This window comes from Oxyura jamaicensis, chromosome 1 (assembly GCF_011077185.1).
Source record: "Oxyura jamaicensis isolate SHBP4307 breed ruddy duck chromosome 1, BPBGC_Ojam_1.0, whole genome shotgun sequence".
In the NCBI taxonomy this organism is placed as follows: Eukaryota; Metazoa; Chordata; class Aves; order Anseriformes; family Anatidae; genus Oxyura; species Oxyura jamaicensis.
The window spans coordinates 87,266,223-87,291,335 of NC_048893.1; the positions used below are offsets into that span (position 1 = coordinate 87,266,223).

Sequence of the window (25,113 nt, forward strand, 5' to 3'; positions counted from 1 at the left end):
TTTTGGGGGGGGAGGGGGGGGGGGGTTCTGACCCCCTTTTGCTCCTTTGCTTTGCAAGCAAAGATTTGAGGGCAGAAGTAGGTGGGTTTTTTTGTTTGTTTGCAAACCACTCAGAAAGCAGATCTCACCTTCAAGTTTGAGGGAAAATTTCTGGACAACTTCTGTTTGATAACACTGCCACCACACCAATTTGTGAAAATACACATGGGCTCCAGGACACTGTAGGGGAAATGACTATTTGCATTTCCAGCTGGACTGTGAGAACTGTTTATTAAGGATTGTCCTTAAACATTTTGCTTCCTGAGTAAAATCATTTGGTTTTCATTCAATAGACAGACTAATTAGTTTTTAAACCATCAGAAGAGATATGAGTTGACTGTTCCCTCTGCTTTGTTAGCAGTGAAGATGTGATTAGGTGGTCCATGTTCAGAAACTCTCTGCCCTCGATGACATCTGCCAGATTTATGAGCTGTGGCAGCTCATAATTAAAGGCACCTTTAAGAAGGGGAGGGAAAGTGGCATCGAGGTCTTAGTTACTCTTTTACGATAGAGCAGACAAGCCTGACAGATGAAACTGATGGGCTGAACTAGCAGAGAGAGGTTAAAACGCTTCAGCGGCCATTCACGCACCTCTGAGACTTTCACTTTGGCTTTGATGACTACAGCCGCCTCCTGCTTGTAAAAAGGGAAGGGAAGGCTGGAGGTGCCCACTAGTTTGGGAGCAGGAGCACCCAACTGCCTGAGGCCCTCCTGGGGAGCACGCACAGCCACCAGAGCAGCAGGGAAAGCCCAACACAAAAGGGAGGTGGGCATACGTCCCTGTGCAGAGAGGCATGAACAGCAGGAGCCTCAAAGCCAGATGCCCTGGGGAAAATTACTTTTTCTGCCCCATGGAAACCCTTAGAGGAGTCTTGGCTGTGATCCTCTCAAGGAGGTAACTGTATGGGCTTTCCTCCTTGCCCACCTCCACTAAGTGTGGGCAATGGATCATTCTGTATCTCTGAGTGCGATCTCTAAAGGTACCAACTTGTGCTTTTCTCCAACCTACCCTGAAGAGAGTTTGGTGAGTTCATGCATGCTCATGTCCTGGGCACCACCAGTTTTACTCGGCAAGTGAAGAAACACTGGTTACTAACCTCTGTGCATGATTTTCTATAATTACAACAGATGCAGGAATAAAGAGATTATCACGTAAAAAGCAACCAACACTTTGTAATCACCTGCCATGGAGGATTAAGTTAAAATGTCCCTGGTTTAATCCCCTGTGTTCAAGGCCCAAAGTATTCCACAGAACACTGTGGTACACTTCCAAAATACTATTTCATTAACAGAATAGCTTTAGAAGTATTTATGCCCTTTATTAGATGTGAGCTGCCAAGTACAAACTGACGTTTCAGGGTTTATTTTTACCTTTCCCATTTTTTTTTCTTAAGGTGTTTAGATCCAATGATTCTAGGAGGCACATTATAGAAGGAGGTGGGGGAAAAAATCAGAATATATATATATTTATTTATTTATTTATTTATGGAGGAGGAAGATTCTTTGTCTCCAGTGATGCTCTCAGGAATCCCAAGGCAGTGACTGTCAGTCTGGGAAACGTAAGTACTGCTTAAAATGAAAAAATACAATGGAAAATATAGTGCTAGCAAAAGGTGCCAGGTGCCCTCTTTGGGGATAGAAGCTTCAAACCAATGAGTGACAAGTATATGGCATGGTGGTGTTGTACAGTGCACTAGAGTCAATTATATACATACGTGACTTATTTCAAAGCAACTTAGATTAAGAGGATTAGAAAGGGCTGTTACTACAATACCCTGGTCTTCTCCCAACCTCCCTCCAGTGACAGGACATCCCAGTCACCTCTTGTATCATGCAGGAGATGGCTAGGACAGGTCTTAAGGGTTCTTACTTGCAAGGCTAAAGCGGTCACTGGCACAAATGCAGTAATAATGAAGGAAAAACATCAACAAAAGAAGCAACCTCCATGAAGCTTCTTCACCGACTTTATTTTAAACCTGTGCTGAGCAGCAAACCACCTAACCACACCAGTACTAATTAAGCTTCAGAGCTGACACCCTGCTGAGCAGAGGAAATTCTGTAGTGCTCATGGAGAAAACGTGTGAGTAGCCAGCACAGGAAGACAGCTAAAGATAACTTTGCTCAGTGTTAGAGACAATTGCAGTCACCACCGATAGTTCTTATCTAAACAGAGCAGGCTTGGCCCAAACTTCAGAGAAAGATCTTCAGAGAAATCTCACCACACCTTAAGGCTAGGCACAGAAGATAGGAGATGGCACTCAATTCTGAATCAGTACCCTGGAGTGACACGGATATTTGGGACACATCATGAAGAGATAAATGGAATTGACTATGTAACATGGTAGGAAAAAACCCTGAGCGGTCCTAGACTGAACTGCATGTGCTTCATGAGACAGAGTGCTACCCTGTTTAGAGTGCAGACAGGACAGAAGTCTAAGTATTATGCTCTGCTTCACTTCCACAAAAATAAAACTAATTTAGGGTACAAATAGAAGTGATCCACAGCATTACTTTTTCCTAAAGACTTCAGGACAATGTTACAGGACCTGGACTACAAGCACCTTCTTCCACAACTCCAGTAAAGATAAACTAACAGGTAGGCAACTGTGAAAGAGAGTGAAACAGGAAAGTAAATCCCACAAATAAATAACCTAGAATGCAACATTACTTGGATTTCCTCTGCCTTTATCCAGTACGGCTGGATCTACCTTATATCCAATCTTCCTAATAAAATAAATCATAGTTAGAACATTACTTCATGGCACTGTGCTGAACATTACATTGCTGATCAGGGGTAATGCAGCAGCCATTTCCACTAGGAGCTTGCCGTGCCAGCTAGCATACACCTACGTGAGGAGGTCTAGCACCAGTCCCAAACACTCAGCATCTGTGACTTTTAAGGTTTCAGAAAATTTCAGAAAACAATTATTCCACTGTTCCCCCTGCAAAACTGTCAAAGTAATACACCTTATTATCAGGAAGATGGAGAAAAATGAAGCTGAACAAGCCCGTTTGTAAATCTCATTAGTGGGATGCCTATCATACCTGGACAAGTTTGAGAAGTGGGCCCATGTGAAGATAACGAGGTTCAACAAGGCCAAGTGCAAGGCACTGCACCTGGGTCAGGGCAATCCCAGACATGAGCAGCCTGGTGGAGAACTCACTGAAAGAAGCCCTGAGGCAAAAGACTTGGGAGCACAAGAAGAATGCAGGCCTATTAGTGCAGGTCCAGAGAAGATGATCAAAGGGCTGGAGCACCTCTCCTATGAAGACAGGCTGAGAGAACTGGGGATGTTCACCCTGGAGAAGAGAAGGCTCTGGGGTGACCTTATTGCAGCTTTTCAATACTTAAAGGGGACTTACAAAAAAGATGGAGAGAAACTTGTTGCTTGGGTAGACAATGACAGGACAAGGGGGAATGGTTTTAAACTAAAAGAGGGGAGACTTACATTAGATGTTAGGAGGAAATTATTCACTCTGAGGGCAGTGAGGCCCTGGCACAGGCTGCCCAGAGAAGCTGTGGGTGCCCCATCCCTGGAGGTGCTCAAGGCCAGGCTGGATGGGGCTTTGGGCAACCTGGGCTGGTGGGAGGTGTCCCTGCCCATGGCAGGGGGTGGAATTGAATGGTCTTGAAAGTCCCTTCCAATACAAGCTGTTCTATGATATTCTGTATGACATGCACTCTCTCTTCAACAGTCTATGATACTGTTTTTAAAGGACAGCCATCCAAATGCCAGAACAAAATTAGCAGCAACTGGTTTCTGCTTGGGAATTTCCACAGAGAGGTGCCACGCACTGACTGATGTCAGGGCAGCATGAAATGAGATATACCTGGATTTTAAATCTCCCCAGGGCTGCATGTTCCAAAGACATAAGATCCCTATTTTCTATAAACAATAGTTTGGATCGGAGGGATTTAGAGAGCACATTATAAGAACAGGCAGTTTCAAAATCCCAACAAAAAGCTATGCACAGCATTTAGAACCTGGGATTTAGTTCAATCCATTGCTATGAGCTGAGCAGTTCCTTCCTGAAAAAGACACTTTGCTTTATGTTAGTTTAAGATAAGCAAAAATAAACCCTATCTATATAGCATTTGCATGGAGATAAACGAGCCCAGAGCTTTGTAAAGTCAAGGGCAGCTACTGCTTTTGCTCCCTTTCTGAAAGATGCAATGCCAGCTCCTTTTCGCTGCAGAGATGACCAGCTCTGTGGGATGTCACCTTAGTTAACAGCAGTGATGGATGGTGCTCCTGCTCCAGCAGCCTCCAGGCTGCCAGCTGGCTCAGCCATCATACACATGCTGAACAGCACCATTCAGGGCATCTCCACCAAACACGCTTTCTTCTCACCTTTCTTGACTTTTGATCTATTTTCATTTTTTTCTGCAACACACTGAAAGCCTAGAAATTGCATTTTGCAGTTAATGAGTTGGGAATCAGTGATGCAGGGCTGATTTTGACAAGCAGACAGGATGGTTTGCTCACATGCAAGGCTGGATGGCTTATTTTTTCCACAGCACGGGCGACAGAGGAGATGAGATGTCGTTGTGGGCCTCAGCAGTGACCCCCTCTGGTCACTAGTCATACTTTTCAAAAGCAGATGGGAACTACAATTCCTACATCATACGCCTCCCGTGGAGGATCCCCAGCAAGTGAACTCAGAAGAGTGCATCCTTGAGTACAAGAAGACTTTCAGAAAAAGATATCCAGAACGGAATACTGAAAATGCACTTTTACATACTTGATAGAAGGCAAGGCTAACAGAGTATAATTTGTGCAACACCTTCAAGTATTCCAAAGCTGCCCTGATTAAAGATTTTATCCAGCCACATTTATTAATAATGCTCTCTTCCAAAAGTCAATTAAATGTACAGTGTTACTGTGAAAAGGAGTCAGATTCTTATCCCTTTAAATCATTCCACAAGCCAAGGAGTCCTTCGAGACCTTCACTGGATACAGCGGCATTAGCCAGCTCCTGTCCAGAACGTGCCTTCTGCAAGCAAACTAGCCATGCAATTAGCACGCAACTAATTACAAATACCGTTACCTACAGTCAGTGCTGGAGATGCATTTCCACCAGGTTCTGGGCAACCTACTTAAAAATCTAATTGATCACAAAATGCATTAGCAAGTCAATACATCCTTATTAATAAAAGGGAATATTATAGCATTGGAGAGGTGGGTTTAAACTACTATTTTGGCTTTTCCAAAGAGATGTGAGAGGCCAGCATCTTTTCTAGGACCCATGAAATATATATGAGCTCAATGCATTTGATGATATTTGATGACTTCACTCAAGGAGTTTGCTAGGACTGCAGAACTTTTATTATAGACTAAACATCTATTTAGCACCAAAACTAGCACAACAACACAGGCCTACAGCAATTGCTGCTGAAGTCACAAATCGCTTGCATAGCAGCATCTTCATCTTTATACATGTATACTATCCCAGTAGGAAGTGATTCCTATGTTGCTGTATTTTTCAGGGAGGATGAATGAATAAATCTCATACTCAACTTTCATTTTGTTACATAGCTGAAACTCTGTGCCTCTGGAAAATAGAGCTTTCTAGCAAATTCTCTACACATATCAACCTGTTCAGCAGTAACATTAATTCTTAGGCAAAGCTACAAAGTGAAGGAGGGTTAATGTCCCAAGCCACTAGTGAGGCTGCAGTGTCAGACACCAATTGCACAGCACTATGCCCTTCGAATATACAAAACTTGCCCACAGGTAGGAACTGCAGCATACCAAGAAGCAGATCAGGATCTCACAGTAAAATCATGAGCCTCTGCTGTCGCCCTTAAAAAACCACCACAGTTCCCCTGAAAAGCAGTCACCGGACATTTAATGAATGTTTACACATTCCACTCGCTGATGGTTGACAAAGATTCAAGACAATGCGTGTTCATGCAATACCACATATGTGGCTATCAGCAGATGATTTGACCAAGACAAAAAGTGGAAAATAAACAACACATACACTTTCCTCATGCCCACACACTTGGTGACTTTATGGGGATTTGGCTGTCAGCCAGCAACATCATGCTGTAGAGCCTGTCAGCAATGCAGCAGCCCTGCTTCAACACCATACCCTGCCCAAACTTTTATGAGGATTTGCATGCAAGGTGCTGCATTACAGGAGAAGGAGCTTTATTGACCAACAGAAGCCACCTGCCTTCCAGGGACTGCATGAAACAGCAGCTGGTAGCATCAGTACCATCAGCACAGTTCACCTGGGCATCAGTACAAGGACTTTTTGTTCCTTGGCACCACTGTTCTTCCTTTTATTCTACAGCCTTACAGCTCTAATCACTTTTGTTTGTTTGTTTGTTTTGTAATGTGTGTGTGTAAATCAAGAGAAGTCTGCTTTTATACAAACTCTTCGTAAAATATGCTCACTCTTTCAGAGAAGGTGAATGGAAAAACTGAGACAGGAAGTTAGGGTCATCACTGCCTTACCATAGTGAAACAGGCACAAAGAGTAGCTTAGCCAAAAAGCACAGAAAATTTCAAGATGATAATTCTTCCCCCTCCCAAAGCAAATCCATGGCTCTGCTGTTACTGTTTTGCCCCTTTTACTTCTCCCTATGCTGCAGAGCAGGTTAACATCCCCCACAGCTGGATAATGGAGGCACTTCAACAGGGAGACTAAATTCTACTCTCACTCTAATTGTTCCTCCCTCTCAGGAGGGAAAATGTGTGCCTTCCTCTTGTAAATTGTAGCTAGCTTTAATCTAGTTAATTTGGGTTTTGCAGTATCACACCACAGTCACGAACTCTGTATTGTCACCAGAGCTAGTAAATAACCAGACAGACATTTCTAACAGTGCCCCAAATGGGGTGATGCCTGTATTACAATGCAGTCATCGCAGAAAAACTGCAAAGTAGGCAACCCCAGAGTGACAGAGAAGGTGCTGCTCCTTTCGCTGCCCTTTTTCCTGCATAAACCTCTTAACCTGTTCTATTTCATCAAATTCATAAGTTCTTATCCAAAAAATAGTAGGTCATAAAAAAGAGAAGCTAGCTCATGGAAATGCTTGTGGTGAATGCTGTTCGCATTTTTCCTTTTAGCACACTGGGTATGCAGCACAGGCAAATAGCTGCACAGCCTAATTACTGAAAAGGAACAAGATGAACTGATCTAGTAATAACACAGCTGAAGGTACAGTGTATGCAACACTAGTCGTTCAGATATGAATTGAGGGGAGCCGACAACACACCGGGGTATTTTTATAGCCAGGCAGTTTACTGTTCTATTTTTACTACCTTCGGGGGCTACAGTTCAATCCGTTCAGCAGCCCATCTGCATTACTCAGACGCATTTCTGTGACACCATCCTGGGTAAGCACCACGAAGGACTGCTCTCTGCATCACGTACGGCTGCGGGCTGCGTGGGTCTCCGAGCAAAGAAAGGCAGGGGCGGATTGCTGGCTGTCAGGGGGAGAAATAAAGAAGCCAGAGCTGGATTAAGCATCTGGAAAATTACTGCAGCCTCACAGCTTTTGCTGCTTGCTACCCAGGATGAGTCACCACTAGTTGCCTTGGCAACAGCTATTTTCTTCCTCCTGCTGTTGATCAATTTTGTCTGTATGAAGGTCCCCTGAAACCAGGAGCTGCACAGATAATGCAACAAAGTCAAAGAAACTCTCAAAAAGCATTTGCATTTTCAATCTTGCACCTTAAAGGAAAAGGAACAACATACTTGGAGGAAAGGAGGAAGAGAGAAAACACTGTTTTATTCAACCTGCATACCATATCTTCGACAGGCGTGGTTAACAAAAAACGTACTACCATTCCTGCTAAGTAATGCCTATAAATAAAACATCACATCTTGTCCTAGAAATCTACATAAGACACTAAACATCAATGTCAGTTGCTCCATAACCTACACATACACTCTAGAGCAGAGGTTTGCACCACCAGTTTCCAGCTCACAGATGCAGAGCTGGCCGGGGAGCTCCAGTCCCTGGGCCCTACCCTTATCTCTGATGTTGACAGTCAGAATGACCCCAGGCAAGTCATTTCAACTTGGAAAAAATCCTGTTTGCCACCTTTCAAGTGCAAAGATATGGTTGAAAAGAAATGAAATGTTGTTGCTTAGCAATGCTGAAGTCCCAAAACAATGCCTATCAGTTTGCCCTCTCTACCATCTCTCGGAGGTAAATGCAGACGGATGTCAGATGACCTTTGATGAGAAAAGAAACCCAAGTCTTTGCCTATTGTGTGGCTACAAGGTTCTACTAAGTATTTTTCATGAAGTTAGTCTGTTATCCCTTGTTTCCACCCCCTCCTTTTTATGTCACAAATTAACATCCTCCGAAGGCAGATTAAAATGGCTATGGGCAGGAGCCTGACCCTAGCCAGGTCATTAGACCAGTGACATGAATGGCACAGACATCCACTTGTCTGAGATTAGCTACAGGAATGTAAAAGCTACAGATAAGGCAATCCTCCCAGTGAAACACAAAAAGAAAGTCAGTGAGGGCAGGATTTGTGGTGCAAGCAAAGACAGGAGACTAGCGTTTGCCATGCTAATTTATAACGTCAATCCCAAATGGTCTTATGTGCTCAGACAGCAGACACACTTGAACCAGGAACATCAGATCTTCAGCTTCCCAAGCAGTTCTCATTTTTATCAGCTGGAATCTTCAACACACTGGAGCTATTCCTCTCTGTGGCCAACCAGCGACTGAACAGAGACCACTGGCATAGTGTTCTCCCTGTCTAAGGACTTTTCTGCTTGACTCAGTTTCCCTGGAGGGGTTCAAGAAGGCATGTAGGCATATAAAGGCCTGAATGGCTTGCAAATCACTCACATACCAGGTTTTCATCCAAATCTACCATCTGAAGCAAGGACAGTTACCTCGTATCCAAGTGAAAGTCAATCCTCTGGAACAAGAACTTGTGTTAGCACAGTAGGCTAGCTTAGAGCACAACAGTGATCTGATGGCAACTTAAGCTAAGACATAAGGGTTTTCTTTCCGTTGTGGTGCTGTTTTTGTTTGGTTCTTTTTGTCTTTGAAGTAATCTAGCAGACATGCCCATCTTTTCAGCAGGAAACAGTCTGCCATACAGTTTACCTTCTAGACTAGTCTTGATCTTCAAGCAACGGTCTTGGCACATTGTGTAGACATTTGTTTGTGAAAGGGTTGAGTGGGTGAGCTTTTTTTCCTCTCCCATGCATTTGTTTTCGGGGATGATAGGATGTTCTTTTTGTTTCTGTTCCTTGCCTTTGGATATCTTATCGCTAAGAACAAGATCATGATTTGTTTTATTTAGAATTGGTTTTCGTGCAGAAAAGCTTCAAAAAAACCTTTATCATTTTTCAAAAACATCTTTTGACCCTATAGACTGTGACTTGCTTGTTGCCCATCTCCAAACTGCTGCAACTATAATACTGTGTTCCATTTCCTTCCTTTCCCAGCATCACATAGTAATCATATTATGAAAACAAGTCAGGCAGAGGCGCAAAACAAGAAACAGCAATAGGAAGGATTACAATCTCTGCATTCCCCCCATGAAAGCACTTTCAGCCAAGCATTCCAGTCCATGTTCTACACAAGCTCAGCTGCACTCAGAACCAACCTGATGTTTCCTATTCCAGCCAACGTTCAGGGTGGCATTTAATAAAAAGCCTGGTTCAGCAGAGCATAAAGAACACTGATGAAGTCAAAGAAAGGGGCTACTTTTCTAACAAGCCATGGTCCAAGCCTCATTGTAGCTGCCTGCCCCATAGACAGAACAGAAAAGCCACTAGAGTGAAAACTCTTCCCGAGGCTCACAACTGACATAGATGTTCCCCTGTGAAGGTGGCTGGAGTATTTTGCTAACTGCAGATATCATAAGCCTAACAGGCCCTTTTAGATCAAGCTCAGGTATATGACAGTCAAATAGCTCCTCTTCAAAAGGGAATATGCCAGGACTATGCTAGCATGGTTTTATTATTGTTAATGTTAGTTCCTTGTGCGTACAACCCTACTGTATTCATTATGTGTAAGTTTTTCAGATGTCATTTACATCCCTTTGAGTGTCCACATAGTGAATTACACTAAGACCAGCACCAATTCCAACACAATAATAGAGTGCTACTGTGAAAGTAGACAAAAACTGAAAGCCTGTCCTAGGCAAGAAAGGATCGGGAAAACACACTGAGAATAGCTCATCCTGTACCGAATACATTTCGACGTTTCCCTCATTCCAGTCTACCTGAGAAGAAAAAACTGCTACACAAAATGGAAGCTATTTACCCAAGTTCACCTGTGAAATTTTCGCTCCAAGAAATAGTAATTCTCATGGTACCCCTGTGGGCTCCTTACCATTGGAATCCATTACAGAGGAGTAGTAGGCAGCCAGCTCCAAGTTTTGCTTGTTCAGCAATATTCTCTTCCAGGGTAGCGGAGGAGAGAGAGGAAGGAGAAGTACTGGAGATCAAGGAAAGACAAAGTGAGTGCTGGCTCCCCCTTCCTGAATTCATCAGGCATTTTGCCATTCACCCAAATTTCATTCCACGCTTTAAGTTTTCTAGCATGTTGCTCCAGGCCTGAGGGCAGAACTGAAGGAAAGCTCCAGAACTTAAGTCTCTGACTGAACTTCACACATCCTTGCTACAAGGACATGATTTCAGTGGTGAAGAGCCTTCCTTATCACATTAGCTTCCTTACCAGTTTCTAGAATGATGCTGCATCATTTGGTCCAGAATACAGATGGGAGGCAGGGAGAGGGAAACACTTCAGCTTCCTGTAGTATAGGTTAAAAAAAAAAAAAAAGTTACTAGCTCTTTTCTCCTCATCCAGTTGAGCACAGGGTGAAGATCCATCAACTTTTACCTTTGAAGGTAGCTATGAGCAAATTATGAGCAAACAAGTTTCCTGACCCGGTCAAGGTTCAGAAAGATTTGCAGAACAGATTTAACTGTAGCACAGCCTCACAGGAAAGGTAACCCTCACCCACTTAATCTTTCTGGATCAAAACTTGCCTCAAATACAGAGCTAACCAACTGAAGAACTAGGACTGTGAGACCATAATCTGACTAAATGCACCTTCAGAAAGCACGTGTTCTGTAGCACTCTACATACGGGAGTTCTGCAGGCTTACACTGCTGCTCTTTGCAAACTACCACCAGTAGTTAGTTAGCAAAGCACTAGGCAGCTAACGAGATATTGCAGTTATTTCACGCCTTTGGTACTCAAGCAGTTTCTTTCATCACTGGAAGCAGATAGGAACATCGCTTCATTATGAAAAATAATTGCTTTTAAAAAAATGGAAGCAGAGTTTAAATTCAAAACATTTCTCATATAAGGAAATACAGAAAGCAGAGTACAATTCTTCAAGGAAAAGCCACTGGTACCAGAAGTTCACTGAAGATCAACAGTGCATAAAAATAGAATAGCATCTAATATCATATAGCAATTGCCATATCTGGAACTTCTGAAAGCCCTGTCCCAAGTCACCAGGCCATTTAAGGTGCATTAATGTGACACTACAGGCACAGTACAAGAGGAAAAACTATCTTCAAACATAATCAAGAATTCCAGAAGAAACAATCACATTTTATATAGACAAAAAAAATACTTTGTGTCAGAAAAATGATAGTGCAGCCCTGAAAAGAGAGGTTATTACAAAGTGTTTAATCTGAGTTTATAAACCATAAAACCCACAGCTATCACAAAAAAAAAAAAAAGAAAAAAAAAAAAGAGATGCTTCATATAGAAACTTGATACATGACTTAGTTCATTCTGAAAATAGGAAATCTTTTAGGAAAAAAATAGGCTTCTCAAGTTCCAGAGTTGCTATATGAACAAACATGGCTACAAAAAAAAAAATGTTTTGGTGAAATAAGCCTTTCCTCATCCCACAAAGATGATATCAGGGTATGGAGTCAGTGCATGAGCACCAAAAAGTGAAACCAAGCATAACTACAGTTGAGTTACGCTCACATTTCTTAGAGAATAAACACTAAAACACAATTAACAGAGCATACAAGCCATTTGAATAATGTATGATGTTCTTTCAGTCCACAGGGATTATTTTTACATAAAAAATGTTTTTAATCTTACTAGATAGCTTCTAAATATAGAGCAACTTGTATTTAAAAAGCTTAACTGGGAGAAGAGACGTTTATATTCCTGCCCAATACTCCCAGTTGCAATCTTTTGGTGCAAGTTTAGTGCTAGTGGAAACTGTCCTGAACATTTGTAAGACCTTGCCTCAGCATGGACAATAACAGCATAGATTCCCAACAGCCTGGTTAGTGACTATTAGCAAGGAGAGGAGGATTTTGAATGCATCTGAAGCATGCCAATATCTTAAAGCAGCCCTTGGATTTTTTGCCAAAATTGCCAATAAGAAAGCAAAGGAAAGAAAGCCTGTGGACTTGGTCCACTGTTGCATCAACACAACCATACTTTGTTTAGACTGCTGAATATATGAAAATCTACAAAGACTGTCCTTCACCAATCTTCAGAACCACCTGGGGAAGTTCCAGATGTCTTTGCTTAATGCACTTCAAGTGGTTAATCCCATTTTGCAACTGTGCCACCAACATGTCTCCCAGTCCAGGTCAATCACTTTAAATGTTAGCACCTATCAGCGAAAACTCAGTCCAGAAACAGCGCTGATTTGTTACCACAGCAACACTTACTATGAACTTGCACCTTCTCGGCTACCAAGGACCATTTGGAAAGCCTCTGCTCCCTCTCAGCCCACATAGGATGGGGATATATCTAGCCACATCTGAAACTGATCAACTAAATTGACATTAATTCTCTTCAGACACTTATTTTTTATTTTGTTATAGTACAGCAAAAGTAAAAAGTCCATTTCTACCAGGGACTGCAATTGCAGATGTGAAGCAGATAAAAAAAGCGGAGCCATTTTTAAAGTGTAACAGAGAGCTAAGAAAGCCCAAGGAAACAGTTTAAATGCTCAAGCACAGGATACTACATACCCAGCTAGTTCATCTACATCAGATCTGCAATGCAGAATTGCACATACATGAGATATCAGCTGGTACTACAAGATATCAGGTCCCACTTGGAACAAGCATGGACTTTGACATGCACTAGCCAGCAGCCTTTCCTTACATGCTCTTTTTCTTTACTGTTTCTTGAGCAAAGCAACAAAGAAAACCTGGCCCTTCTTACAGAAGGCAAATCCCCTGTGGCAATTCAATGAAGAGGGCAAGAACACAACCCTCCCTACTCTAAAGGATACTGCAAGCAGGCCAGAAAGGACACCACACGTCCTGACACCTCCTGTGTCATCATCAAGCATATGAAGAAAAACAAGGCTAAACAAAACCTGGAAGTTCACTCAATTTGTGGCATGAGTAGCCCAGCACAGCCATGATTTTCAGCTAGCATCCTGTCCACGAGCGGTCGCACTTATGGATAACTCAGGATAACTCAGTTTTCCAGGCCAGATATAAAGTCCCCTTTGTGGTTGGTAGTTTGTAAACTGCTATTGGAACCTGTAAAACAAAATATCAAAATACAAGTTATTCTCATTACTGGATGTGGATTTATGCACTACTTCTCATGGACTACAGAAGAGTAACCATGTCTCCATCCAAAAGCCAAAAAGCTTCCCAAGAAACACGAATCTTGCAGTCTAATAGCAGACTAATCACATCGCTCCACCATTGTCTCGTTTTCTGTGCCTCTACCCAGGACTTCTGTATACCCTAATGCTTGCTATTCTTAGTGACTGCTCAGGAACAAGTCTACCAAGCAGAATACATTATCCCATCACTAAAAGCTGTCACTTTATAAAACAAATTTGCTGGGATTGCATAAATTATGCCCTTGAGTGGCATGTCAGGACTGCTCTGCTGTTGATTTTCCATGTCATTCTGTTTGATGTTGAGTCTGAACAACATACTTGAACCTAGCCCTGGGGTCTAGAATGAAGAATGTTTAAGGCAGAAGCAGATTTACATTGAGTTTTATGAACAGCTCCCTGAACGATAGAATTACAGGTCTGTGATTCTATTCCTAGTAGCCACCTTTGCTATAGTAACCACTGGACAGACCTACAGCTGACCTACCAAGAACAGCCAGCAAAGACTAAACTTGGTAAGAGACTGAAAAGGGAGCACATAGGCTAACCGTTCTTGTGGTATATTTATGGAACCTGCATTCATAAAGCGGGTTTTAGAGCCAACAATGGGTCTTCTCACTATTTTGGGTCCACTTATATTCTAACTTCCACAAAATATAAGAAACTTAAAACAAGCTCCATAACTGCGTTATGCACTACAGGAAAAGATGCTTATATTCATCAACCAGCAGGTTTAAAAAAAGGCTTTGGGGGGCACTGCCTCCAATTGCGTTACAAGAAATTGCAAGCAGCCTTTCCCTACTCTTCTTTAGCACATCATTTATAGCACTCCCCCATATCCTACTCCCGTCACCTCTTCCAGGGTGAAGTCAAACTACGTAAGCCCTCTTCTAACACAGAACAAGCACAGTCAAAGGCAAGGACTTGCTCCTGTTTCCTTTTTTTTTTTCCCTAGCTCTTACATAATCTTTTTGAGGCAGAGCTGTTAAAACTGACTACTTAAAAACTGAATTAAAAAGGTAGGTTACAATACTGACTTGCATGGTAACAGAATGGATGCCTTAATGTCTATCTTTCCCAACAATTCCTTACTTTCTAGCTGCTGTGCTCTAACCAGTTTACAAAATATTCATAACGAACCCAAGATCTTTCCTGTAGAGTACTAAATGATAGCTTGTGTGTATGTATATACCTATCTGGCCGATTGGTGTGTTGTCGTACCCCACCCAGAGGGGCTGATCACCTCACACTTATCAGTTTCCATGGGTATTATCATCCATAACAGGTCCACAGCAGTACTATGGACAGACAGTTGTTTTCAAGGAACTTGACCAAGACCTAACACCTTACTCCCACCTCCTAATGAAAAGCAGTCAGAGACTGGTGTCATCTTTTAGCCTGACTGGACTATGCATAACCTGCTGAGCTCATATTTTATTCATTCCACCACACGTTGCCTTTATATGCACAGTGTGTTTTAGGAGATACTTCTGTCACAGCAGTGCACTACTGCAGAGCAATTGTACTGCATCACCCTCCCTCTTCAGGGCATTCAAGGAACAAACAATTCATCAAAAAAGCAAAAATAACTTGGAAACACCCCTAACCTCGAAGCATTCAGGAAGGGTTAAGGTTATATTAATTCTATTCCATTGGAGTCAAATACACTTAAGCCCTTGGTGGAAAAAGAATGGTAGATGTCACAGAAGTTTCACCTTTGGCAGAACACTACTGCTATGAAGCTCCCCTTCCCCCCACTAGTAGTGAGCTAAAATCATACATGCAGATGCTTAATACCGTAGCCTATCCCAGCTTTCAGATTCACTGTACATCCCTGCAGAAGTGTGTTGGTTTTTTTTCTTGCATCCTTTCAGCTCTATCACCAGCGAGATCTCCTTTCAGTCCCATGCTAGTCATTAAATAGCCATCTAACACCATCTGCTGGATTGTGAAGAAAAAATTATACCAGCAACTTGCTGCCAGAGAGAAAGAAATCAAAGCATGAAGGTGCCTGGGGCTTGGCTTTGACTGGGGTCCTTGCATCAACCCCACCCCACACCTTATTTTTTCTTTCCTCTTTTTGAAAGGCCAATCTGGGCTGCTGGCATTAATAGGCAACCGCAGGCAAAGACAAGAAGTCCTCTGCTCTGGATTGTACAAATTGTACAGGGGGCTGTACCATACAATTATGCTTCAAGACAACCGCTGATCTGTAGTCCCACTTTACCCCTTCCTGACTAAATAAAAAGAAAGTACCACCAGAAAAAGAAGCTACTCTGAAAGCAAGCCTTCTGCAAAGGCAGAATGTAATTTAAAAGGAGGAGCGCAGAAGGAGCTGGCACTCTGTTGAAAATCCATGGCCTCAGCATGAGTCAGAAGCTGGGGACGCAGAGCCCGTGCAGCGAGAGGAAGCAGCCATTACTTAGCACAGACAGCAGTCCTTGGTTTTTTGCATCCTGTACAGAGGGTAAAGCACCAGTTATGTCACCACCATGCAGACATGTACCACAGACTGCCAGGGATATTTTTAGCACCTAATTAGGCAGCTGCCACTGCTGCAAGAGGATAGATAGCTTTTAATTGCTTATTTATGGCAGGAGACTGAACCCCCCTTTCTTGTTTCGTCAGGTCAAATTTATTTCACACATCACCTAGCTCCTTACAATACTGGATGGAGTGGCTAAGCTTTTTTCTTTCACCAAGGTGAAACACCAGCATGGCTGAAATTAAATTGGGTATAAAACATTCTGGAGGTTTGGAGTTTCCTACTTCCCACTCCTTTCCTCGCCCCACTGTTTTCCTATTTTCATACTGAAATTAGGGATGAATCATGTTGAGCTGCTATTAGACATCAGGTAAGGTAAGGTCCTCATTGAGTCAGCAAGACGTGGTGTGAAAGGACAAATTATCATTATTGCATCCTTACTCTATCAAGTGACTGAAAGTAATGCCAGGATTTTACCCTGGGTAGCTAACAATGCATCTCTTCCCTTATTCAAGTTTTCCTAAGCTCCAGGCTTTCTGGAAGCACCCAGATTTTAGGAAAGCAAATCTCGCAGCACTAACTCTGCTGGTTCAGATAATGCTGTAAAAGCTCCAAGGAGCTCTGACTCATAGGATCCCCACAGCAATAAGGGGAAATAAAGGTCATGCCTCATGCATCAGTGGTGCCCAGAGTGGAAGCTTACCTTCTGTGACAGAGGCAAGTATGATGGTAAGATGAATTTGTTGATGTATTCCCAGGAGAGGGAGGGTAGGTTTTTGTGGCACTGTACAAGGCACTGGTAAGACTGCCTCAGAAATGCTGCATGCAGCTCTGCTCACCAAGTTCAAGACAGATGAATTTCAACTGGAATCAGCACAGAAAAAGGGCTCTAGGATGAACACAGCACAGAAAACCTACTGCATGAAAGGGGTGGGAAGCAACGCCAAATCTTTTCTTGGAGAGCCAGCAAAATTAAGGCTGGGGCTGCAGTTTCACAGTGTTTTATCTGCAGCAGCAGAAGGGCAGTCCCACTCACCCCCATCCCACATTCTGACCACCTCCCTTGTATTGGAGGAGTGCAGTCAGGAGCTGGTGCAGCTCACCCTGCTGCTGCAGCACAGCTGGATTTGACAAAGGAAACGGCAGGACTGCGCAGCTGAGGGGAAAGCAAGCATCTTCTCTTTCAGCAGAAGCAGAGCGTAAAACTATCTTAAGAGGGCAATTTATGAAGTGCTGCTAAGTACAGCAGTTGCAAAAAAAAACAAAACACAGAAATGGCAAACAACAAAAGAATAGACAAGTAATTTCAGCTAAGGGACAATGCCAGCCCAAGAATAAATCATTATAAATTGCCCATAAACACATTTGCACTGGAAATAAGCTTTCTAAACATCAGCCTTCTCTCTGGGCTGCTGGAAACAAAGCCTCAATTAATATGCCAATAAAATCTTGATCAGTTTATAAAATGGATGATGTTTTCCTTCCAATGGCAAGGGACAGAGCATGCACCTGAAGGTTCTTTCCAATCCTACATTCCTAGCTTATCTTTTTTAATCAATCCTTCCAACAGAAAATATTGAAAACATTTAAAGGGCTCCAAAAACTACGTTTCTTGCTGTGAGCAACATCAGAAAAAGGAAAAAAAAAAAAAAAAAAAAAAAAAAAAAAAAAAAAACACTCTAGGCAATTCAAACGGAAGATTCAAATAAATCCGGACAAAGCATTTTATTGCTTGCTAACAGCATTTACCAAAAGCAGTGTGTCCCTTCTGGAGATATGTCTTTTTCAGGGCAAAATTGGCTCAACTGACCAACATATGTTACAGAAATTGTGTTTTTTGTTTGTTTGTTTTTTTGGTCTGGTTATTTGCCTGTGCAGAGAGGATCTTTTATAGCAGGGGACAGCAAAGACCTGAGGACATTCAAACACATCAGATCCGGAACACAACCAGCTTCCTGACTGCAAGCTACTCTTATGGGAAGAGTTACAAATACAGATTATCCGCAGATGCGCACAGCTTATCCCAGGGCTAAAATTGATAGCCTAGAGACGCTGCAGGATTTTAAAGGAAGATGTTCAGCTGGTGAAACCCATTCCACTGGCATGGTGAAATTTCACAGTAGCTGAAAACCTGCCCCTGGACAACTTGGTTCCCTCATGCTTGACCACAAGCAGTCAGCTAGGCCCTACAGCTTGCCACATTACAGTCACCTCATACAGAGCAGGGCCTGTCCACGAGCAGCACTCACTTAGTCTAAGTGCTCTTCTGCACTAACGAACATGCTGCCTCCCATGCACTTAGGCAATTAGGAAGGGGAAGGAAAAGTTTCACTATGTAGCCATGTAACTCTCCATCTTGGCACCGCACCCACTCACACGCAGGGATTTAGTCCGCTGGATTTGCGCAGCAGATGGCTAGCTGGGTGTCAGGTGATTGCCCTAGCAGCCAGCTGCGCTGAGCCAGAGGGAGGAGTGAATGCCTGCACCAACAGTGGGCAAGTGAAGGTCAAGGGGTGTGCGCTTTTATTCAAACTGTGCTGACAGGGCACTGAGCTACACCATCAGCCAGCATGAAGTCAGCTAGTCCAAGGGGAGGTGCTTTGCAGCAGCAGAACAGCTGCCTTCAGGATCTAACCTCATCCTGCCACACAGCCGCATGTTTCATACCTGCTTCACGCTCACCCTTCACATTGTTTGGACAGCCACAGGTGCACTCCGATCACATCTTACCCTGCCACTGTCCCCTGGAGCATGAGCTGAACAAAGGCCAGAGCAAAAGTTCAGAGATACAGCACCTAAAAAGCAAAGCCATAACTTCATGCAAGGGCACATAGAAACAGAAGGAAAAGAACATACCTTTCTCAAAAGTGTCTTTATTTTTTTTAAATCCAAACATAAGTATGCACTTTGGATTTATAGAAAATGATTTACTGATTTTTATTTTTTTGCAGTTAGTTTCAGGCTTTTCTTACCGACTTTGCTGGAAGAAAATTTGAGCAATCATAGTTCTAACATACCTAACATTTGTTTACGTGTCCTTCCTTCCCCATCTCCTCTACCCACACACACACAAAAAAATAACACTAGAAGTTTCCATATTCCAGATTGAGACATAAAGCAAGATAAAAGTACAGATAAAAGAAGTAGTAAACATCTCAAGTTTAGGAGTTCAGAACCCTTAAAATAAGTTTTTATTATTTATTTTTGTTTGTTTGTTTTTAATAAGCGTTTCATTTTGAAATAAGGTGAACTACTGGCATTCAAGCATCATTCTGAATATTTTAAACAATGGTTTGACCTCTCCAAAACATTTTAAAATATCAATGGAAGTTTATTTTCATATTTTTAATTCTTTTCAGAAAAAGCAAATATTTTGTAACAGTAGCAACAAAAAACCACTGGGCATGAAGACCCTTACCTCTTTGCATACATACGCACCTAATTTGTCATCTCACCAGTATATGCAAATTTGAGCCAACACAGTTATTTATCCTTACATTTGTAACTCAAAGCCCTGTTCTCCCCACATTTAGGGAGCACAAGAAAAAAAAAAAAAAAAAACACAGGGAGAGATTATCCTGATTCAGACTGGCTCACAGTTTGAGCATTGAGGATAAACGAGCCGCATGTAAGCGGAGGTGAAACAGGGGTGATAAACAGCTTCACCCCCATTTCTCCTGGGTCCCACCCGAGACCTGCTTTTCATACACCAATGCTCCACAGATGGCATCATACAAGCAAGGAATAATCTCTCTTCTTCCAGCAGAGCAGAGAGTTTGAAAATAAAATAGCTCTCTCCTAGGCACGACCCTCTCTCTCCAAAGTTTTAACTACATATACAGCACAAGCCTGACGTTCAACCACTGTCCTGTTATCAGGGATATTTTTAGTATCACCATTCCCAATGTCCAAGCACAGCAGCCATACCCATAAACAGGATGCACGTTTAAAAGTGGCCAGGTCAGTAGCAAGACCATATTTCCAAAATTCTTCATTCACCAGAGAGGACCACATGAAGGGAAAAAGAAACAGATCATTACAAGCAAGATCAAGCGCTGCTCTCTAAGGGATACGTGATAGCAACAAATCCTACTATCACCCCAGTGAGCATTGGACCAGGTGATAAACTAGGTCCAGGAAAACCCAACAATTCAGGAACAGAGCCAAAATCAGCTGCACCCCTAGACACAATCCAAACAGAAGTCAACCACCTAGGCTGAGCTTAAAGGCTCGGGGTGGAGACCTCAGATGAAGCTCATCAGCCCAATTAAGGCTCATTAGTGCACTCAGAGATCTAACAAAACCAAGGGTTACAGTGAACGTATGGTATAAATAAGGTGCTTTGTTAATGTCTCATCATTAGGAAGTTATGTTTTAATATTTTGTGTTTCTTACATCACCTTTAAAAAGCAACCTAGCTACTAGAATATCAAGTACGGGAGATACAAATTACAGCAGCCAGAGAGCCTTTTTTTTTGGCGATTTGATTCTTCCTTCCTTTGCTAAATAAAAGTGAGGCACCATCCCCAGCTGCAGGGACAGCAGTAGCACAGAGACACAGTCCTGCCTGTCCTCCCAGGTTTGGAGCTCCCACTCACCTGGGAGCTCCTCTGCAATTTGTTCCATGCAATCCACAAAGCCCACAAGTCCTGGTCCTGTCAGCAGGTCTGAACCTAGCCTGAGTTTCAGGTTTGTCACGATTATAAAGGTAAGGTGAATAACGTGGGACTTTTCCTGATTTTTCACAGCAACCTAGAAAGACAAGACAGCTTTACCCCTGTTTCATTGCAAATGGACAGCATGGCAAACAGATTTCTGAAACATTTTAAAAGATGTTCTGACGCACCATCCAGCACTGCAGGTTACTTAGAATCTTAGAATCATAGAATATCCTGAGTTGGAAGGGACCCATAAGGATCATCAAGTCCAACTCCTGGCACCCCACAGGTCTACCCAAAATTTTAGAGCATGTGACTGCTTCCTTCTAGGAGTCTTGCTGTGTTTTGGGAACACCGATAATGCCTTATTCAAAGCTTGGCTCCCAGGTCTGAGAGCACTAGGACCATAGCCCTGCAAAGCGCAGCCTCCTTCCTTGCAGCTAAATGTACAAACACTCAAAGCTCTGTAATTTTTATGTATGATGGCATGCTAGAAGAACCCAGGAGGAAAGGGCTTCATTTTGCTGGTACTGTACATGCTTGCAGTAGGAGTAGGAACTCCTACCCTACTGATCTTTTCCTACAGAAATTAAGAGAATGGCAAAATGCTCACTTTTCAGATGAGAAGATGAGACAGAAGATCCAACATCATGGCCCTGAGACCAAAAAAAAAAACCCAAAAAACTCCTTAGGCACGTGACCTGTGAGCCTGTAAGTCCTTTAGGCAAAATCCTACAGAAAATCTATGAAAATTCTAGGAATTCTGTCCAGATAATTCACATCCTAGCACAGTTTGCTTTTTTTTTCCATCAATTCTTCATTTCCTTCAACTCAGCATAAGGTCACTCACGCTTCACGCTTCAGTAACGCCTTTAATATGAGATTTTCAAACCATACAGCAAGCACTAGCATGTCTGTGGTAGGGATTGTTATTTATTGTTGCTACAGGCCTGGCAGACCATGACACACCAGAGCTATATCCATTCGGTGAAAACAGCGGGTTTGTACCATCGGTTGTTGTTGTTTTTTTCAGAAGGATGAAATTTAACCTATGTACCTTTTTAACTATTAGTAGAGACAAAGTTACAAAACTGTCCTTTTTTATCTATATTTTTTAATCTATATTTTTGCCTTCCTTCAGAATACTTACACCGGTAAAGTGCCTTTAATTAGCCTCAGCTGAGTCTCCACTCTGGGGGACGTGACTGTATGCGATATACTATATGGCTAAAGTATAAACAAGGTTAAATATTATCAGCTGTTACAGCACTAGTTTTAACAGCAGACTAACAGCAATACAGAACCCAGAAGTGCTGCATGATTTACCCAAGGATGAGAGTCCAGAGTTGACTTCAAGACAAAACCACAGCTGTGCCCTGAACCGAGTGCCTAGTACAGAACTTTTGCGTGGACAAACAGTAGAGGTTAAGTTTAAACTGACACAAATATTTTACTGCATTACAAAATTCCATATATTTTCAGTTTTTAAATTGCTGTTAGCTTTACTACCATCCCTTCTTTCCCCATTTCTGCGTTTGCTACATTCTAGCAGACAGAAGGTCAGAAAATAGATGTTTTGTGGCAGAACAGGTCAAAAAGTGGCAGATAACAGAAATACCAGCAGCTAGGCCTAGTCTTCTCAGTGAGGTGACACAGCTTCCTTAAACAGGTAGAACTGTGGGAACTGATCTGGCACTTGGAAAAGTGCTGTCTCCTAAGAAAATCTGATTGCTCCAGTTGTAGATTGAATCCTAATGCGGAAGTAAATTGCAGGGTAAGCCCTGCAAACCGTACAGCGTTTCAGACTCAAGCCAGGATCCATATATAGCAAAAATAGTTCAAATCTGTATTGAACACAAAGCTCTGGATACTTCAAAAATGTGGGATGCGAAAAAATCAAGTCCAGATCCCAGAGACTGTTACACTACTGTGGAGAGCCCACGCTGGGAAACAAAGAGGAAAGTAAGGATGAACAAATACAGATTACAAGCAAAGCAAAGTATCTCTCACCTGCAATCTACAGCTGCTCTCCTGGAGGAAAGTATTGTAGTAACATTAACTGACTAAAAAAAACACCTTGGGAAAAAAAAGAAAAAAAAAAAAACACCCCGAACAAACAACAACAAAAAGAACAAGGCCAGAACAGAGGCAGAGTATAGCTTACAGTGTGCCTCCTTTTATGAGCCAGCTTTTTGACAGAAAAATAGATGAAGGTCAGGCTGGAGATTCAGCATGGAGCACCATTCTGCCTCTTGTCAGTGCTGAGCCAATGCCCCAGCAGAGTACAGAATGCACTGCAGAGCTTTGTTGGCAAAAGCAGTCTGTAAATGGACTTGCCTTTGCCTAGAAAGTGTTTTGGGAACCAGGCTGTGGTATTTTTTGTTCTGTTCACCAGAAACCCGGCTGAACTGTGTGACACAGCAGAGGGTTTCTTCCCTGCTTGTTTGCCATGTACTTAATCTTAGATGTAGAGCTTAGGGATATGGTTTAGTGGAGGACTTGTTAGTGTTAGGTCAGAGGTTGGACTCGGTGATCTTGGAGGTCTCTTCCAACCTAGACTATTCTGTGATTCTGTGATCAAACACCCAGCCTTCTCAAAAGGCCTGTTGTGTTTTTACAACAGTACGTACTGGGAAAAAAACGGGCAGTCATCCTAAAGCATCTCTGCAGCAGGCATGACATCCCCATTGAAAAATCCCCAAAAAGCCCAAAAATTTATGAGACTGAACTCTTGATGATCTGTGATCGTTCACACTCTCCCCAAAGGCCTTTAAAGAGCACATGCTGTATCAACATGCCATCTCCTTCCCTCTCATGACAGCCCTCCCCAGTGTTCATTTATACAACTCAATTCCTAGTGCCTGGAACCTAGCACACGGACAAAAATGTTCATAATATTGTGTGGGAAAACAGGAATGAAAAAAAAAAAAAAAAGCCACATGCAACTCCCTAAACAAAAGAGAGCTTGGAAACATCTCAGTCAAGCGCAGTGAAGGATAAAGTGGGTAGATCTGCTGACCAGTGACATGGGGTCCAGTACAGCCATAGAGGCAGGGCCTCCTGCCGAGGAGAGGTTACAGCCCACTGAGGGTGTGAAGCAGGAAAGTGTCTTCTGAAGAGGTTACCTGCTGGTCTCTGTTGGTAGTGGAGGTGCAGATGTGTTTTGACTGATGGGGACCCAGGGTTGGCTCACCAAGAGGCACCTGAGCTGGAGCCAGGGACTTGAGGAGCTGGTACGTATTTGCCTTCTGGTCTTCTGCCTGTCAGGGAGCAAGGGGGATGTTCCCTTAAAACTCCACAGTTGTGGATGGGAATTTTGAAGCTGTATAGCCCTTCTGTTGGCATAAGCATGGGTGTCTGAAGTGAGGCCCATTGGCTTTCTCCTGGAAGATGGGGAAGGAGACATGGCAAGGAGAGGGTGAAGCACAACAGGTGTCACACTTCCGAATTTTTGGGATGGGACTGCCTAGGCTGCTGTGCAAACATGCATCGTAGACCAGCTATCACCACAGAGGTTGACAGGTATCAAACTTCCTCACAGCTTAGAATGTGAGCTACCAGGGGAGCTGCAGGTTACACTGAGGAAAATGCTTCTCTGTGTTCCCTCACTATAGCTGGAGGAACCTCCTCACCACCCCAAGGGCAACACCAGCCTGAGTTTCAGGGAAAGAAGGCCCAGGGGAAGCACCTGAGGAGAAAGGTACCTGCCTCAGGCCAGGCCAGCGCCTCACCACGGCATCTGGGGCTTTGCATGTTGCCAAATCCCTGGCCCCGAGTGCTGGGCACGGCCCTGGGTGCCAGCCGCCATTTGCCCCCTGCTGGCCGGCACGTCGCCTACACAAAATGGCGCCGCAGCGGCGGGAAGGCTGCGCCCGAACACCCCCAGGGCAGGGCAAGGGCAGGAGCAGCCCCCTCAGCACAGCCGGAGTGCCATTTTCCATGAACGAGGTGTTGCAGAAGGTCATGAGGAAGCGGTTCTCTCAGAATATATAAAAAAAATGGTCACTGGGAGTGTTTTCTTGTGGCAGTTTCAGTTATCGGCTATAGCAACGAGTGAAATAAAATAGTTGTAGTGTGTGGTGTGACTGGTGAGAAGTCTGTCAGATCAAAAATGTTCATTTGTTGTGAGGGGAATGGTTTACAGCCAGTTTAAGGGGCCTTCTTAAGGGAGGAGGGTGCCACAAGCACCTCGACAGGCTGCTGCATTGTAGGCAGTTCCACTGTGCTGAGAAAAGGAGGTCTGCAAATTTAAAATGGCATTTTGTCTTGTGGACGCGGCAAAAACTTTCTCCATCACTCCTGCTTCTCTTTAGAAGCAAACTGACCCTAGCTACAGGCCAATTCTCAAAGCCTTTATCAAAATAGCAAA

At 43.1% G+C, this 25,113-nt stretch overlaps 1 long non-coding RNA gene across 3 annotated transcripts in view; it reads right to left on the reverse strand.

Moving 5' to 3' along the window:
- LOC118160637 overlaps positions 1–20,104 on the reverse strand; it is a 39,863-nt gene extending 19,759 nt beyond the window's left edge. For 2 of the 3 annotated variants that reach the window (XR_004747609.1, XR_004747610.1), the window contains exons 1-4: positions 20,014–20,104; positions 18,769–18,881; positions 10,706–10,781; positions 7,311–7,475 (exon numbers count right to left, since the gene is read on the reverse strand). This is a non-coding gene — a long non-coding RNA (uncharacterized LOC118160637). Of the gene's footprint in view, positions 1–6,464; positions 7,476–10,705; positions 10,782–18,768; positions 18,882–20,013 lie in introns of those variants that run through there. The other variant, XR_004747608.1, reaches the window with a different exon arrangement.
- Positions 20,105–25,113: the final 5,009 nt, after the last annotated feature.